The sequence below is a fragment of the Phyllostomus hastatus genome, unplaced genomic scaffold (genome assembly GCF_019186645.2).
Source record: "Phyllostomus hastatus isolate PE091 unplaced genomic scaffold, TTU_PhHast_1.1 phas_scaffold_261, whole genome shotgun sequence".
In the NCBI taxonomy this organism is placed as follows: domain Eukaryota; kingdom Metazoa; phylum Chordata; class Mammalia; order Chiroptera; family Phyllostomidae; genus Phyllostomus; species Phyllostomus hastatus.
The window spans coordinates 153,498-169,859 of NW_025334021.1; the positions used below are offsets into that span (position 1 = coordinate 153,498).

The 16,362-nt window shown below is 51.7% G+C and overlaps 1 pseudogene; it reads right to left on the reverse strand.

Moving 5' to 3' along the window:
* Window positions 1-11,897: 11,897 nt before the first annotated feature.
* On the reverse strand, window positions 11,898-13,872 carry LOC123804975 (annotated as a pseudogene).
* Window positions 13,873-16,362: the final 2,490 nt, after the last annotated feature.

Here is a 16,362-nt window from a genome sequence, read left to right on the forward strand (position 1 = left end):
AATTTTCATCTCTCTCATAGCTAGTGATATTGAACATCTTTTCATGTGTCTCTGGATCCTGTGTATGTCCTCCTTGGAGAAGTGTCTGTTGAAGTCCTTTGTCCATTTTTTAATTGGGTTGCTTGATTTCTTTGAGTGGAGTCATGTAAGTTCTTTATATATTTTGGAGATCAAACCCTTGTCTGAGGTATCATTGGCAAATATGTTTTCCATACAGTTGGTTCTCTTTTTATTTTAATATTGTTGTCTTTAGTTTTGCAGAAGCTTTTTATTTTGATGAGATCCCATTTGTTTATTCTTTCCTTTATGTCCCGTGCTCTAGGGGACATGTCCGTAAAAATGTTTCTGGGTGAAATATCTGAGATTTTCCTACCTATGTTCTCCTCTAGGACTCTAATGGTGTCAAGGCTTATATTTAAGTCTTCTATCCACCTTCAATTTATTTTTGTGTAAGGTGTAAGTTGATGCTTGAGTCCATACACCTATCTTTTATTTATATCTCTATCTTTATCCACCTGTGATGCAGTTAATACCATTGGTCTTTAGATTGACATGGGTTCAGCCTGGTTATGAAATATCTCAGTAGGAAAACCTTTCAGAAACCAAAACTTCTCTGGACCCAAGGAGGGGATGTTAGAGTTGGGCCTGGGGTAATCCAGATTGCTTCCTTGAGACCACGGAAATAAGCTCACAGCATGGACCCTGCACACTTCCCAACCTGTAGGGTCCTGTCCTCCCACCCAGAGGAGAAGTACAGAGAGGACAGTGAGAGGCTGGTTATGGACCCCAATACCACCCCCTTCTGGACCTCTGTGAGTTGGAACACAGGGGCAGAACCCCAGGGACAAAAGGGGTGGCATTCAGGGTGGGGTCCAGGTCCACCTCAGTCCAGCCTCTAGTCCAGCACCTGCTGGGCCCTGGGAGAGAGTCAGTCATGCAGGCCCTGGGCATCCTGGGGCACCTGGCCCTGAGTCTCCAGAGGAGAAACTAGGTCTCCTAACCTGTTCTGACCCCAGGAAGGGACAGGTCCGATACATAAGGCCATGGGATATCTCAGTGGGAGGTGCCTGGGAACTTGAGTGAAACCCACTATAGAAAAAGGAAGCTGCCCCCTGGGAATCATATGGATGAGGGTGGCTTGGAAGTGCAGTGGAGACAAAGTCTTTCCCTGCAGCACACTCACCCTGACTCCCAGTTAAGGACACTAAACAGTGGACATGTTTATCCTGGGCTTCTCTTGCCACTCTCTGCCTGTGTTGGGTGATCCACACCTAGGAGAGGACTCATTTTTACACCTCTAATCCCTTCCACCCCAAGGCCCGCTCTGATTGGAGTCCTGTGGGTTCCAGGAGGGACTGTACTGTGGTTAAATCTGAGGAATGTCTTTCCCAAGTCTCTCCTGGTGGCTGCAAACACCCCTGGCACCTCACACTGATGTCTAGACTACTTGGGATGAATAAATGCAAAACTGGACCCCTGGTTCTTGCCCACTCACAACTGACTCCTCATCACGCTGCTCCTGTTTTCTCAGTGAGGGTCATGAGTCCAGGACCAGGCAACACAGTCACCCTAGATTCCCTGAATGTCCTTCCTCGTGTCCCTCCATCTCAGATCCCTGCTGATTTCCCTCCACCTGTCCTTATATGTCCTCTTGTGTACCCACATCCTTGCTGGTGACTGTGTCCCCAATCTGAGCTCCCTCACTCCTTCTTCCACCGCAGTTATTGGGGTGTCCAGGGGACTCTCCCTGCCACCACTGCCCTGTTCTGTCCTGCAGGTGAAGTTACAGAAAATATTGATGACTCTCCTTCATATCTAAAACCCTCAACTTCTGGTGGGATTGCAGACACACCAGATCCCTTATCAATGTGTCTCCTCTGGCCATGTCTACCTCTAGCCACCTCCTGCCCTGCTCTGTCTGACCCCTTATCGCCACATTGGGTTTCTCTCAGCTTCTCTTGTGTTAAATTGACAAAGATGTATTAAAAAATATTCACACAGGAGAACAATTAAACAAAAGAAGCAGGGATGTTGGTGGTTTTCCCAGCTGGATACACTCCATGGAACAGCAGCAGAGGGTCTGGAATCTCACCTCTGAGGCATTGTCCCTTTCAGATTCTGCCTTAAACAAGTCACCTGTCATTCTGCCAATGGGCTTGTCCTGCCAATAAGAAGATGCAGAAAGCGCTCTTTCTTCTAGAAGCAACCCCACTGCTGCCCTCTGTGGTCAGGGACAGGAATGTGGGGACACAGGAAACAGGGCCCCACGACCCACAGCAGGTGGTGTGCCCTGAGGAGGAAGTGCTGGCAAGTGAGAGCCCTCCCTCAGAGGAAGCTGCCCCAGAGCCCAGGGCCCAGGGCTGGTGAGGGCCTTGCTGTGTATGGGATGGTTCAGTGGGGGGTCTGCCAAGTGCTGACCCATGAGGGGGCTGGCTGGGTGGGGAGGTGATGGGTCAGACAGGAGGCAGCACAGGCAGCTGAGGACAGAGAAGCCACCTGTGTTGGTCCTTAGAAGGAAGGTCAGCAGGTGCTTTGGTGGCAGCTCTCTCTCTGCCCAACAGAAAGGGAAGTTGGGGCACTTGCTATCGGGGGTTCTAGGAATGTGCAGTGTATTCACAGGGCCTGGTGAGAAAGGAATGATGCCCCTTTTCTCTGTAAGAGTGACTGTCAGGAAGCGTCATAGGTAAACCCCACACCTGCTCTTGAGAAGGCGTGTCCTTTCTGCCTAACCCAGCAATGCTCACCAGAGTTCTGTGTTCTCAGCATCATTTAGAGAATAGAGAGCATCCAGCATCCTGTCCTCCCCTCCACAGCACCCATGAGATGGCCTCCAAGGGTCTTGTCTTCAAAGCGGGTGCAGGAAAATCTAGGTGACAAGGTGGACCTGTGTGCACCTCTGCCAGCACTGACCACAGACAGTGCCTGAGATGTGGGGCCAAAGTAACCACCCAGCCCTGGTGGGCACAGCCATCAGCCTCTGTTGCAGCCCCACCATTGTTCAGGGCACTGTCTCAGCCCTGCTGCTGTTACCTGGGCCCTGGGCATGGGCACAGCCTCCCGCACTGGGCAGGGCACCAGTCTCTCAGTGTCACACATATTGTTCTCAACCTGCACTCAGGACTGATTACATTAGCTCTTCCCCTTTTGCTCCAGGACATTGATGTAGCAACTCCCGGAAAACACTTGACCCCACACTTCCTGTCCACTGTGCCGGCTACAGGCTCTGTCCTTCATTCTCCAGCTCCAGGACCGTGCAGCTGCAGGTCTGGCCATGGACCCCCATTGCAGCTCCCTGCTGGTCCTTGGTGAGTGCTGGAATGGAGGGATAATGTCCTGGGACAGAGCGGGTGGGAGCCTAGGGAGGGATTTCATCCCTTTTGAGTCCTGACTCCAGCCCAGGAACTCATGGTCTCCCTGGGGGTCTGACCCCTCAGCTCTGGCCCTGACCCAAGTCTCAGCATGGAAGGTTGAGTCCTAGAAGTGGGTACCTGGGTGTGGGGACAGGTTCAGTCTGAGTCCTTCTTTGGAAGAGGGGATTGGAGCTTTGCTGAAGCTCAGAGCAAGAAGAAGGACTGTGGTCAGAGGGAATGCTGTGGAAGGAGCTGGACATTCTCAGGGGCTGAGCCCTGCCTGCATCAGGGCCCCTGAGTGCAGCCCAGGGAGGAGGCCGGGCGCTGGACATTTCTCTCACCACAGCTTCTCTTCCAGTGCTCTGCCTGGGGCAGACCATCCACATGCAGGAGGGTAAGTCTCCCTTTTTAATGTCACTTTTTTTATATATGTTGTGTTTTCTGACAATGTATTAATATCCCTTAGAGTCCTCTGACAGCTTATCTTCAGCTGGGATGAGACCCAGACCCTTCTCTCTATCTGGTTGGGTCTGTTCTCACTCTGTATGACCCACTGATCTGTGGAGACACAGTGTTTCTTTCACTTCCACAAACACCCTTGTCCTGCTGGACATGACCTCCTCCCAGGCTGACTGCCCTCTCCCTGAGCTGGGCTGGTTCACACTTGGCCTTCAGCTCTGCACCTCTTCCGTGTGACTCCTAGAGAGATCAGCTGTCCCACATTGGCACCGAGACTCCCACACTCATTCTGGGTTTGTGCCTGAGGGTTTGCATGATACCTTCATCAGCCTCTGTGCTTCCTTTTCCCTCCAGGCAAGGAGGCAGATACTTGTGTGTGAGTCACGTGTTTGTGGGGCTAGTGGCACATGGAGCCCCTCTGTAGACTGATGGAGAGGAACTAGGATGTGGATGAAAGAATGGGTGAGGGAGCAAGGGAGTGAACGAGTGGGGAGCCTCGGGCAGCGCCTGCCTTTATGGGGCTCCAGTGACATGGGTCCTATCTTCGTGTTTCAGGGCTATAATCCCTCTCCCTAGCCACGTGGCACACATGGGGCTTCAGGACCCTCAATACTAGAAATGGGAACAGGCTGTCAAGAAAGTAGAGAATGCAGTGGGAACAAAGCTGAGTGTTGCTCAGAGGATTGCCTTGGGGATAATAATCCCCTCCCATTTGGGTCATGTGACCAGATCTGGGTGGAGCTCCACCCACCCCCTGGACTTCCAGTGCAGCTCTGCAGCCCTCTTTGGTCCCCATGGTGTCTCCCAGCTGTCCTTCAGTCCCAGACCAGGTCCCTGCCACATCTCAGACACCTGCTTACCTGTTTCCACATGTGACCCATCACCCTCACCCTCTGCCCCTCTCCCAGGGTCTCTGTTCCCTAGAAAGAGGCTGTGTGCAGGAAGACATGCCCAGGGCCTATCCATGCACTGATGCTCCCTACAAGTCCAGTGTCACCCTGAGAAAAGCCCAACATGTGACCAGGACTCGGGGTCCTGTGTCAGGGGGGTCACTGTGCAGTGATGAGGATTCACAGTCACTGGAGTGGGTGTGGGGGGTGGTGTTTGGGGAAAGAATGGTGGGATGTTGAAAACTGGGTCAAGGGGATGGTTGCACAGCTCTGTAAGTTTGCTAAAAGCATGGAAGTGAACCCAGAAAATAGGGGTCTGTGATAACTGGTGACTTCCTCCTGAGGGACCCTGAGATCTGCTCTGCTTCCTCCCAGGGCTCCTGCCCAAACCCTCCATCAGGGCCGAGCCGGGACCTGTGATCCACTGGGGACAGCCTGTGACCATCGTGTGCCGGGGCCCCGCTCGGGCTGACCTATTCCGTCTGGAGGACTCAAAGAGATATTTCCATGGGGATCATAGTGTGGCACCTTCATATGACTCTAACAAGACAGAGGCCAGATTCTTCTTCCGTGCAGTGAGCGATGACACTGCCAGGAGTTATCGGTGTTGCTATCGTCAAGGGACCTTCTGGTCTGAGTTCAGTGAACCCCTGGAGCTGATGGTGACAGGTGAGGAAGGCTCCACACCACCCTCAGGTTTTCCCCAGGTCCCTGCATCCTGTCCCCAACCCTGTCCTCTGTCCCAGGCTCCCTACCCTCCTGCTGGCACCCAGTCCCGTGGCTCTTGCCCCTGTGCACTCATGTGCCTTGGCCTTCACACCTGGCTCAGGGCCCTGGAACACTGTTCCCATCTAGACACCATGGTGGTCTGGACACTGAGCCCCATCATGGCGTGGGTGGGAGCTGTCTTGCAGGGCTGGGTGGAGAGTGGACTTTAAGGGACAGACCCCTTTGAAGGGACCGTTGGTCCTTTCACTCAGAATGGTTTTCAGCCTTTTTTTGTGCTCTTGGGCAGACTCAGTGGGGACCCTAGGTAGTGTGTTCCCTGTGGGTGGTCCATCCACCACTGGGTAAGTCATGTGGTTCATGGGGTCCCTGACAAGGGCTAGACGGTGCTCTGGGGAACCTCTTGGTTGAGATTATGTGTTCTATAGGTGGGGTCAGCTCCTGAGATGTCCTGGAGTCAGGGTTTAAGTGACTGGCTTAGGGAGTGGGGCAAGGAGGGAAGAATTCTTCCTTTAAAACCTGGTATTGTCTCTTCCTTTGCTCTTTATGCAGCTGTGACTCAGGCTCCCCTGGGTCAGTGGGCATGTCCATTTTATCCTGATCCATGACCCCTCACTGACCTGGGGCACTGTGGGAGACACAGTGGCCCTGATAAGTAGGGTTATGCCTCAGGACCTCCTGGCCATGTGGCCAGGTGAGGTGGCTCCCACCCACCCTGTTTCTCTCTGGACCAGGATCTAACTCCTCTGTGCTAATGTATGCAGGATGACAGGACATTCTGAGTGGTGTCCTGCGTCTCAGACAAGTAGACGCAGAGAATTCCAATCTGTTGTCCTTGTGTGCCTCTGTCCCCTTTCCTGGGAGTCCAGGGGGCGTCCTCTGTACTGAGAGGTGCAGAGAAAAAGGCCAGATGTGAGCACTGTGAGAGCTGCAGGGCCAGGCTGAGAGGAACGTGCCAAGGAGGAACCTGGGCTCTGGGCTTCTCCCACCCCTCACTAGAGCCCCTACTGGGCTGGGGAGTGGGGACCTCAGCTTGGGGCATCCCCTCCTAAGGGCTCTGCTGGGAAGTGGTTAGTGGGGTGGCATTGGGGAGGAACCTGGCTTTTCTCTTGGCAGGTGGACACTCAGCAGGCAGGGATATCTTGCATCTTCTAGGGGAAGAGGCCTGTTCAGCCTGGGGGTGAGAGCTGGGAGAGGAGCCTCATCCTGGATCCCTGAGAAAGTTTGCATATTGCAGCTGTGCCCAGCACTGGGGGGCTGTAGCTGACTGGTAGTGAAGTCTGGGGGTGTACACCCAGGGGTCATCAGGTGGGGAGGGCAGGGGCTGGGTGCTCCCAGGGAAGGGAGGGTCTGTGCAAAAGAGAAACATCAGTTCTTTCTCACTCCCAGGAACGACCCCTGAACTTACCACCCCACCCACAGGAGCAGGCTCCCAAAATGTTAAGTCCCCAGGGGAGAGTGCCCAGAGGGAGTGGTCAAAGGGACAAGTCCTGTCCAGTGGAGTAGAAGCCCCTGTCTCATAGGTCCTGGGCTTGGCCAGGTCTTGCCTGCCTGTCAGTGACCCCCTGTCCTCTCATTCCAGACCCTGCCTCCCGGAATTACACTGTGGGGAACTATGTTCGCATGGGCTTATCTGGTGTGGTGTTGCTGATCCTGGTGGTGATTCTGGCAGAGGCTGGGTATACCTGGCACAGGTGGCCACACCCCCCACAGGAATGGAGACAAGAAAGTGAACACCAGAGAAATTAGACTCCAGACCCCAGGAGGACCCCCCCACCCAGTTCCCCAGGCTCCCACTGGAGCCCAAGAGACCCAGAGCCTCACCCATTCTGTGAGTTTCACAGTGAAGTTGGTGAGGCTGCCGTGTGCATGAGACTCTGTCCTCAGAAGGGCACAGGAGCAGCGGGGACCAGGCCTCCTGTGTGGTCTGGCTCCTCCTCCAAGGTTTGGCTCCAGGCCTGACACTCACCCACTCACAGCCCTGCCCCACTCCTGCCCGGGTCTCCCTTCTCTCCCGGATCTCAGACAGGCCCCAGGTCCCTGCAGCTTCTGTCTCCCTCTTCCTCCTCCTGGAGCCCTGCATTCTCACCTGCTTTCTTTGGACAGAACATGTGCTGCTAAAACTTTGGTCTCACCCTCACCTGTCACCTGTGGAGTTGCACCTGCTCTGGGCCCCTGCTCACCCACCTGTGTTCCTGGAATGGTCTCTGCCTCCTGCGTCTGTCCCCTCGCATCCCAGCTGACTTGTATGTAAAGTCCAGAGAAGGCACACAGGCCAAAACCAGTGAGATATCACTTCACACTCTACAGGAGAACTATTGTTAAAATTACTTTTAAGTGGTGGGCACTAGACTTACTGGAGGTATCACCTGATAAGGTATATAAATGTCTAATCCCTGTGCTGTACACTTGAAATAATACACTGTATGTCCATTGTAATTGAAGAATAAATTAAACATAATAACTTAAAAACGAGTGTGGCAAGGCTGGGGAGGAGTGGGAGCCCCTGGGCCCCCTGGTGGGGACACAAATTGGTGCAGCCTCTGAGCATATCTGCAGGGCTCCTCCTCAGAATGTGAACAGGGAATCTCCCTTCATCCAGCAGCCCCAGTCCGGGTACCCATGCAGGGAAGTGACAGAAGGGATCTGGACACCAGTACGTGCACCCCCAGGACAGCATGACTCACAAAGGTCAAGGGCATCACAGGCTCCTCAGAGGTGGAGGAGGAAGCAGACACTGGGTCCCAGTGACGCCTTCTGAGAAGGACCCAGTAGCTTTGAAGATAGGGGAGGAGGGGGCTGCATGCCACAGAATTCGGGGTCTCTAGACGTGGGAAGACAAGGGACAGATTCTCTTGGGAGCCTCCAGGAGAGAAGGTGGCCCTGGAGACACCTCAATGTCAGCCTGTTCTGAATCTAGACCTCCTGGACCCTGAGATCACACATCTGGGTTGTTGTGAGCCACCACACTGGTGTGCATTTGTCACAGCAGCAAAGGGACTCTCAGGAGCCTAGTGTTTGACACTCTGGGGTCTTGGGATACCCCCCAACTTCAGGAAACTAGGGCATGGGTTTCTGGATAAGACTCTGACCTCACCACATGACACTTCACCCAAACTCTGCCACCAGAGTTGGTAGCCCAGCTGGACACCACGTTGGCTCCATGGTCTGGAGGATGCAACTTGACTCTGAGACGCTGCATGTGTGGCTGCACTGCACCCTCTCTGGGTCCTTGTGCAACAGGGACGCAGGACAGGATGAGGGCCTGTCCCCTGGTCTCCTGCAGAGCAAGGCTGGGCAGGGAGACTCCCACCCTCCCCTGTCCTCACAGGGACAGCACACGGGGAGAGGAGGCTCCCTTTGCTCTCACTGAGGCTTCTCCTCTCCGGGGAAGTGCTGGCCCCTCTCTGCTCTAGATCTGAGCCAGTCTCGGGACGAAGGGCTTCTCCAGGGCAGGCAAACAGCCTGGGTCTGGCTGGGAGCAGAGGCCCACTCCCTGAGAGATGCTGGCCACTCTCCAAACTTGGCAGGAGAAGGTCTTTTCCTGCTGGGCTTTATGAGACATCTGCTCTCCTTAACTGGACCCCGTGGTGCTGTGTAGATTGATAGGGAGCCCCCACCCATCTGTGCTCCTGCTCTGGACCAGGGGCCCCCAAGGTCTCAGGTCCCTTTCACTGGGAACAATATTTAGAAAGTGTGGCCTGGGGTTATGTGAAGTCACTGCTACTCAGGCTTTGTTCTGAATGGACCACTTAGTATCAGGGAGGATGCACCGTGTCCATCCACACAGGTATTTCCCACCTGGAATAACATTACAGGTTTATTTATGTTGTACCTGTGTCCCTTATGTGAAAATCCAATTCCTAGCAAATTAATAAATTTCCTTTTTTTTAACCATGTAGCTGTGGTGATTGAATAACAATCAGCTCATATTTATTTTTATATGTTTATATTTGTGTCATAGTGTGTTTTTCCATCATTATGACTTAATTGTGTCTTGAATATGGAGAATATTTTCAGGTTTCAGAAGTGACAACCGACAAAAATAAATTCAAGGTGGATAAAAGACTTAAATATAAACCGTGACACCATCAAAGTTCTAGAGGAGAATGTAGATATGAAAATCTCAGATATTTCACGCAGAAACTTTTTTACTGACAAGTCCCCTAGAGCAAGGGACATAAAGGAAAGAATAAACAAATGGGATCTCATCAAAATAAAAAGCTTCTGCACTGCTAAAGACAACAATATTAAAATAAAAAGAGAACCAACTGTATGGAAAACATATTTGCCAATGATACCTCAGACAAGGGTTTAATCTCCAAAATATATGAAGAACTTACATGACTCCACTCTAAGAAAACAAGCAACCCAATTAAAAAATGGACAAAGGACTTGAACACACACTTCTCCAAGGAGGACATACAGAAGATCCAGAGACACATGAAAAGATGTTCAATATCACTAGCAATCAGAGATGCAAATTAAAACAAGAATGAGATACCACTTCACACCAGTCAGAATGGCCATCATAAACAAAGCAACAAACAATAAGTGTTGGAGAAGTTGTGGAGAAAAGGGGTCCCTAGTGTGCTGTTGGAGGGACTGCAGACTGGTACAACCACTATGGAAAACAGTATGGAACTTCCTCAGAAAACTAAAAATGGATCTGCCTTTTGAATCAGCAATTCCACTTCTGAGACTATATCCTAAGAACCCTAAAACACCAGTCAAAAAGAACCTTTGCACCCCAATGTTTATAGCAGCTCAATTTACAATAGCTAAGTGCTGGAAGCAGCCTAGATGCCCATCAGTAAATGAATGGATTAGAAAACTATGTACACTTATATAATGGAATTCTATGCAGCAGAAAGAAAAAAGGAACTCCTACCCTTTGCAACAGCATGGATGGAGCTAAAAAGCATTATGCTAAGTGAAATAAGCCAGGCAGTGAAAGACAAATACCATATGATCTCACCTTTAACAGGAACCTAAACAACAAAACAAACAAACAAGTAAAATATAGTCAAAGACTGAAATAGAGGACAGACTGACAGTGACCAGAGGGGAGAGAAGAGGGAATTTCAGGGGAGAATGGGAAGGGTTTACAGGAACAAATTTCTAGGACACATGGACAAAAACTAGGGGGAGGGTGGTAATGGGATGGAAGTGGGGAGGGATGGGCGAGTGGGCTGGAGTGGGAGTAAAAGGGAGAAAACTGTACTTGAACAATGATTAAAATAAAATAAAAAAAAAGAAGTGACAACCACCTGGAATGGTACGCTCAGAGATGACCACTTGATGCTATTCCCTTCTTCCCACCCCGTATTGGAGGTGACTATTTTGTTAGTTTCTAGTTTTCTGAACAAAAAAAATTATCTGAAAAACAGGTAAACAGGCACATAATCTTATTTTATCTTTCTCTTTTTAAAGATTTTATTTATTTATTTTTAGACAGTGGGGAAGAGAGAGAGAAAGAGAGGGAGAGAAACATCAATATGTAGTTGCCTTCCGTGCACCCCCTACTGGGGACCTGGCCTGCAACCCAGGTATGTGCCCTGAGTGAGAATAGAATTGGTGACATCTGTGGGAGTGTTTGAAGCTCACCTCAGAGCAGCTTGAACTCTCAATGCTGCTGTATTCCCATAAGAATTGTCTTGGAACTCAGCCTCCAGACTCCCTCCCAAAAATGACAGATGCCAGGAAGGAAAAGGAAGCAGCTGGGGACAGTCCCCAAACTAAAGGGGAGAAAAGTGGACACTGCCCATCACTTCCCCTTCCCCAAACCAGTCCTGTGATCGCCATGTAACTGTGAGCTTCCATATCATTTTAAATTAAAAATAGTAATTTGATTAAATAATAATCTAGCTACTGGAGGGATGACAGATAATAATCTATGTTTACTGATCTCCTGTTGCTTTTCATTCTCAGTGAAGACAGAAAGCTCAGGTTTGCAATGGGGCCAGGCTGCCAGGGGGCAGAATGAGGTGTGGGGAGGATGCAGGAATTGTGGAGACACTTCCTCATCTCCTCGTTCATCAGTTCCATCTGCGGAAAAACCGAGGAAAATGAACCAACAAAAAACAGAGACCCTGACTGGTGTGGCTCAGGGAAATGGGACACTAAAGATCACTACGTCTCCACAAAGGCACACCATACCTACAATGGAGACTGGAATGGTGCTGAATTTCTCCCACTGTACATGACCCTGAATGCAGAAAGTACAAAAAGAAGCCATATGACTTATATACATAGACTCACACCAGGTCTTTATCATGCACCACAGGCTCCTCACATCAGAAGATTATATAGGATATTCACACACGGCCTTTGTCCACATCCCCTCCCTCTCTCTGCTTGTTCTTGTCTGAGGCCCCTGTTGTTTGGGCCCACACCCCTGCACCAGAGTCCAGTTTGACTTTGTGTCTTGCTTTGGGTATGATCTGGGTCTACTCCTAATTTTTCTGGATGTCTACATAACTGTGGACTTCAACTTGTTGATCTCATCACTGTGATGTTCACCTGGGGTCATCTAACTGCACTTACATGACTGTACTCTGGGGAGATGCAGGAGGCAAGCTCTTTACTAGACCCCCTGTGTCAGAGGGGGACTTCTGTGGAGCCCGTGTAACTGGTGACACCCTCTCTGAGGGGCTGCAGTGTCATCATTCTTAGGGCTCTTCCTTTGGTAGAGGACAGCGAGAGTCACAGTGATGACCAGGGGGAGACCCCTGACTACAGCTGTCACTATGCCCACCACCACCTGACCCCGGGAGTCAGGCCAAACCTCTTTCCCCACCACATAGAGCCGAATGTGTCCCAGCTGAGAGATGTCAGGAGGGCTTTGGCATCACAGATGTAGGTACCATTGTGGATCAACTGCATGGTGTTCATGCTACTCAATGCATATTTCTTGCTGAGCTCTCCAGCCTGTATGATTCTGTCCTGAAAGGGAGGGCAATTCCCAGGATACACTTGGCCTTGGCAGTAGTGGAAAACGACACGGTGGTGTGAGTCCCCTCTGGCTGGAAGCTCCAGGAGACTGAAGTTAATGGGCTGGCGGCATCTGGGGACTTGAATGTGCATGTCAGCTTCCCTCACATCCATGTGCCATATACATTTCTTATGGGGGGTATACATCCAAGGCTGAGATGCCTGCAGTCAGCAGCCTGAGCCCCACTGCCAGCACTGACCACAGACAGTGCCTGTGACCTGGGGCCACAGTCACTGGGGCCCAGCCCTGGTGGGCACAGCCATCAATCTCTGCTGCAGCCCCAACCCTGAACTGCACACAATCTCAGCCCTGCTGTGGCTCCCTGAGTCCTCAGCATGGGCACAGCCTCCTGCACTGGGCAGGGCTCCAGTTTCTTTCAATTTCTCACACATATTGTACTCAACTTGCACTCAGGACCGTTTGCATTAGCCCTTCTGTTTTTCATGGGACTTTGATGTAACAACTCTGGGAAAACCCCTGAGCCACACTTCCTGTCCACTGTGTCAGCTACAGGCTCTGTCCTTCATTCTCTAGCTCCAGGATGGTGCAGCTGCAGGTCTGGCCATGGACCTTTGTCCCACATCCCTCTTGGTCCTGGGTGAGTGCTGGAATGGAGGGATAACATTCCAGGACAGAGGAGGTGGTAGCCTAGGGAGGTATCTATGTCCCTGCTGAGTCCTGACTCCAGCCCAGGAGACTCATGGTCTCCCTTGGAGGTCTGACACCTCAGCTCAGGCCCTGACCCAAGTTTGACCATGGGGAGTTGAGGCCTAGATGTGGGTACCTTAGTGTGGGGACAGGTTCAGACTGAGAACCTGTTGGGAGAGGGGATTGGGGCTTTGTTGAAACTCAGGGCAAGAAGAAGGGCTGTGCTCAGAGGGAATGCTGAGGAGGGAGCTGGACATTCACAGGGGCTGAGCCCTGCCTGCATCAGGGCCCCTGAGTGCAGCCCCGGGAGGAGGCCGGGCGCTGGGCGTTTTTCTCACCACAGCTTCTCTTCCAGTGCTCTGCCTGGGCCAGACCATCCACATGCAGAACAGTAAGTCTACCTTTTTAAATTCACTTTTTCATGTATGATGTGTTTTCCGGCAAAATGTTAATATTCCTTAGCATCTTCTGACAGCTTACCTTCAGCTAGGATGAGACCCAGAACACTCTGTCTGGAAGGGTCTGTTCTCACGCTGTTTGACTCACTGGTCAGTAGAGATGCAGCCTTTCTTTCACTTCCACAAACACCCTTGTACCGCTGGACCTGACCTTCTTCCAGGCTGACTGTCTTCTCGCTGAGCTGGGCTGGTTCACACTTGGCCTTCAGGTCTTATATCTGTACTTCTTCGCTGTGCCTCCCCCAGATGAGGTCAGCTGTCCCTTGTTGGCCCTGAGACTCCCACACTCACCTGGTGCACTTGTCACCAAGTGTGGCTGTGGGCTTGCATAATTCCTTCATCAGCATCCATGTTCCCTCTTCCCTCCAGACAAGGAGGCAGGTGACTGTGCGTGTTTCTCATGTGTTTGGGGCCAGTGGCACATAGAGCCTCTCTGTAGATGGATGGAGAGGAACTAGGATGTGGTGGAAAGAAGGAGTCAGGGAACGAGTGGGGAGCCTCAGCCAGCGCCTGCCTCTTTCAAGGATCATGTACTGTGGGTGCCATGTTCCTGTTTCAGAGATACATGCCCTGTGTTCCCCTCACCCCAGAAACATGGCACACATGGATCTTCAGGACCCCCAATACTAGAAATGGGAACAGGATGTGAGGAAGGTAGAGAATGCAGTGGGAACAGAGGTGAGTGCTGCTCAGAGGATTGCCCTGGAGTCAGGAATCCCCACCCCCTGGGGTCATGTGACCAGATCTGGGTGGAGCTCCACCCCCAAGTAGACTTCCAGTGGAGCTCTGCAGTCCCCATTCGTCCCAACAGGGTCACACAGCTGCCCTTCAGACCCAGCCCAGGTCACTCCCACATCTGACTCCTGCTTCCCTGTCCCCACATCCTCACCCTCTGCCTCCCTCCAAGAGTCTCTGTCCCCTAGAAAGTAGCCGTGGGTAGGGAGATGTGCCTAGGACTCTAGCCTGCTCTGATACTTCCCTTATCACCCTGAGAAAAGCCCAACAGGTGACTAGGACTCAGGGTCCTGTGTAAGGGGCATCACTCTGCAGTGATGAGGATTTATAGTCCCCTGGGAATGGGTGTGGGGGTGGTGTTTGGGAAAAGGATGGTGGGATGTTCTGAATTGGGTCATGGAGATGGTTGCTCAGCTCTGCAAGTTTGCTAGAAGCATGGAAGTGAACCCAGAAAACAGGGGACTGTGAGAGTGGTGACTTCCTCCTGAGGGTCCCTGAGATGTGCTCTGCTTCCTCCCAGGGACCTTTCCCAAATCCTCCATTAGTGCTGAGGTGAGCCCTGTGATCCACGGGGGACAGCCTGTGACCATCATGTGCCAGGGCCCAGTCTGGGCTGAGCTATTCCATCTGAAGAAGAAGAACAGAAGACTTGACCATTGGGATCAGAGAAACGTGTCTCAGCGTGGTTCACTCTGGGCAGAGGCCACATTCCACATTGACACAGTGAATGAACTCACTGCTGGGAGTTATTTCTGCTGGTATTGTGAAGGGCACAGCTGGTCTGAGCGCATTGAGCTCCTAGAGCTGAATGCGACAGGTGAGGATGGTTCCACTCCAGTGTCAGGTTTGCCCCAGGTCCCTGCATCCAGTCCCAACCATGTCCTCTGTCCCAGGCTCCCTGGCCTCCTGCTGGCCCCCAGCCCTGTGACTCCCCTGTCCCTCTGCACTCCTGTCCTTTGACCCTCACACCCATCTCAAGGCCCTGGAGCCCTGGACCATTCCTGACACCATGATGGCCTGGGCACTGAGCCCGGCATTGTTGTGGACACAGAGCTCTCCCTGCAGCGCTGGGTGGGGAGTGGAGTCCCAGAGGTCAGTTGGTGACACACCCCCTTCAAGGAGACAGGTGTCACACCCCGCAGGATGGTGTTTACTGTCCTTTTTTTTTCTGGGCCAGACTTGATGGGGCCCTAGGTAATGAGTCCTTTATGCATGATTGATCTTTTTTGGAAACTCATGTGGTCCAGGTACCATAACAGGGCTGGACGTTGCTTTGAGGAATTTGGGGGTTGAAGCTGTCCTTCCCCAGTGTGTTCAGGCCTGAGATGTCCTGGACTGGGAGTCCACCAGGGACACTCTGACCCCTTCCATGTGCTCCTGGATTTCACAGGATCAATTCCTTGCTGACTCATGGGGTGAAGAACAGCATGGTGGTGGGAGGTGAGAGGAATGGCTACTTCCCCTCAGCAGAATGGAGCAGGGGCCTCTCCCTGACTCCTGTCCCCCATTTCTCAGGAATGTCAGGGGTTGTCTAGGACTGAGTGATGGACTGATGTGACCTGTGGGTGGACGATCAGGGTGGAGAGGTGCCAGGCTGAGTGGGATGGACTCCAGGCAGCTCCCACATAGTATCAACATTTTCCTGCCCTGTTCACAGGAGCCCCCAGAGTTGTCAGTTCCACCCCCCTCATACTCACAAAGCCCCCCACCACAGCTGGTGAGTAGAGGCTTCAGTCTAGAGAAGATTTTGGGGGCTCTGTGCCTAGGATCAGGCTCTGGGGTCGAGCCCTCTGCCCTGGGCTAGGAGAGTCAGAGAAAGACAAATACCATATGATCTCACTTCTATGTGGAGTCTAATGAACAAAATGTAACAAAATAGAAACAGAGGCACAGATACCCAGAACAGAATGACAGCTGTCAGATGGGAGGGGTTGGGGACTGGGTGAGCAAGGTGAAGGATTATTTTTTAAAAATGACATACATGTCTATATACACATATACACACATATATACATATCTGTTTTTGACACATCGACGCATTTGTTTAACTTCAATATCAGTGGATTCAATAATGTGGTTACCAATTTGGACAGGACTGACAA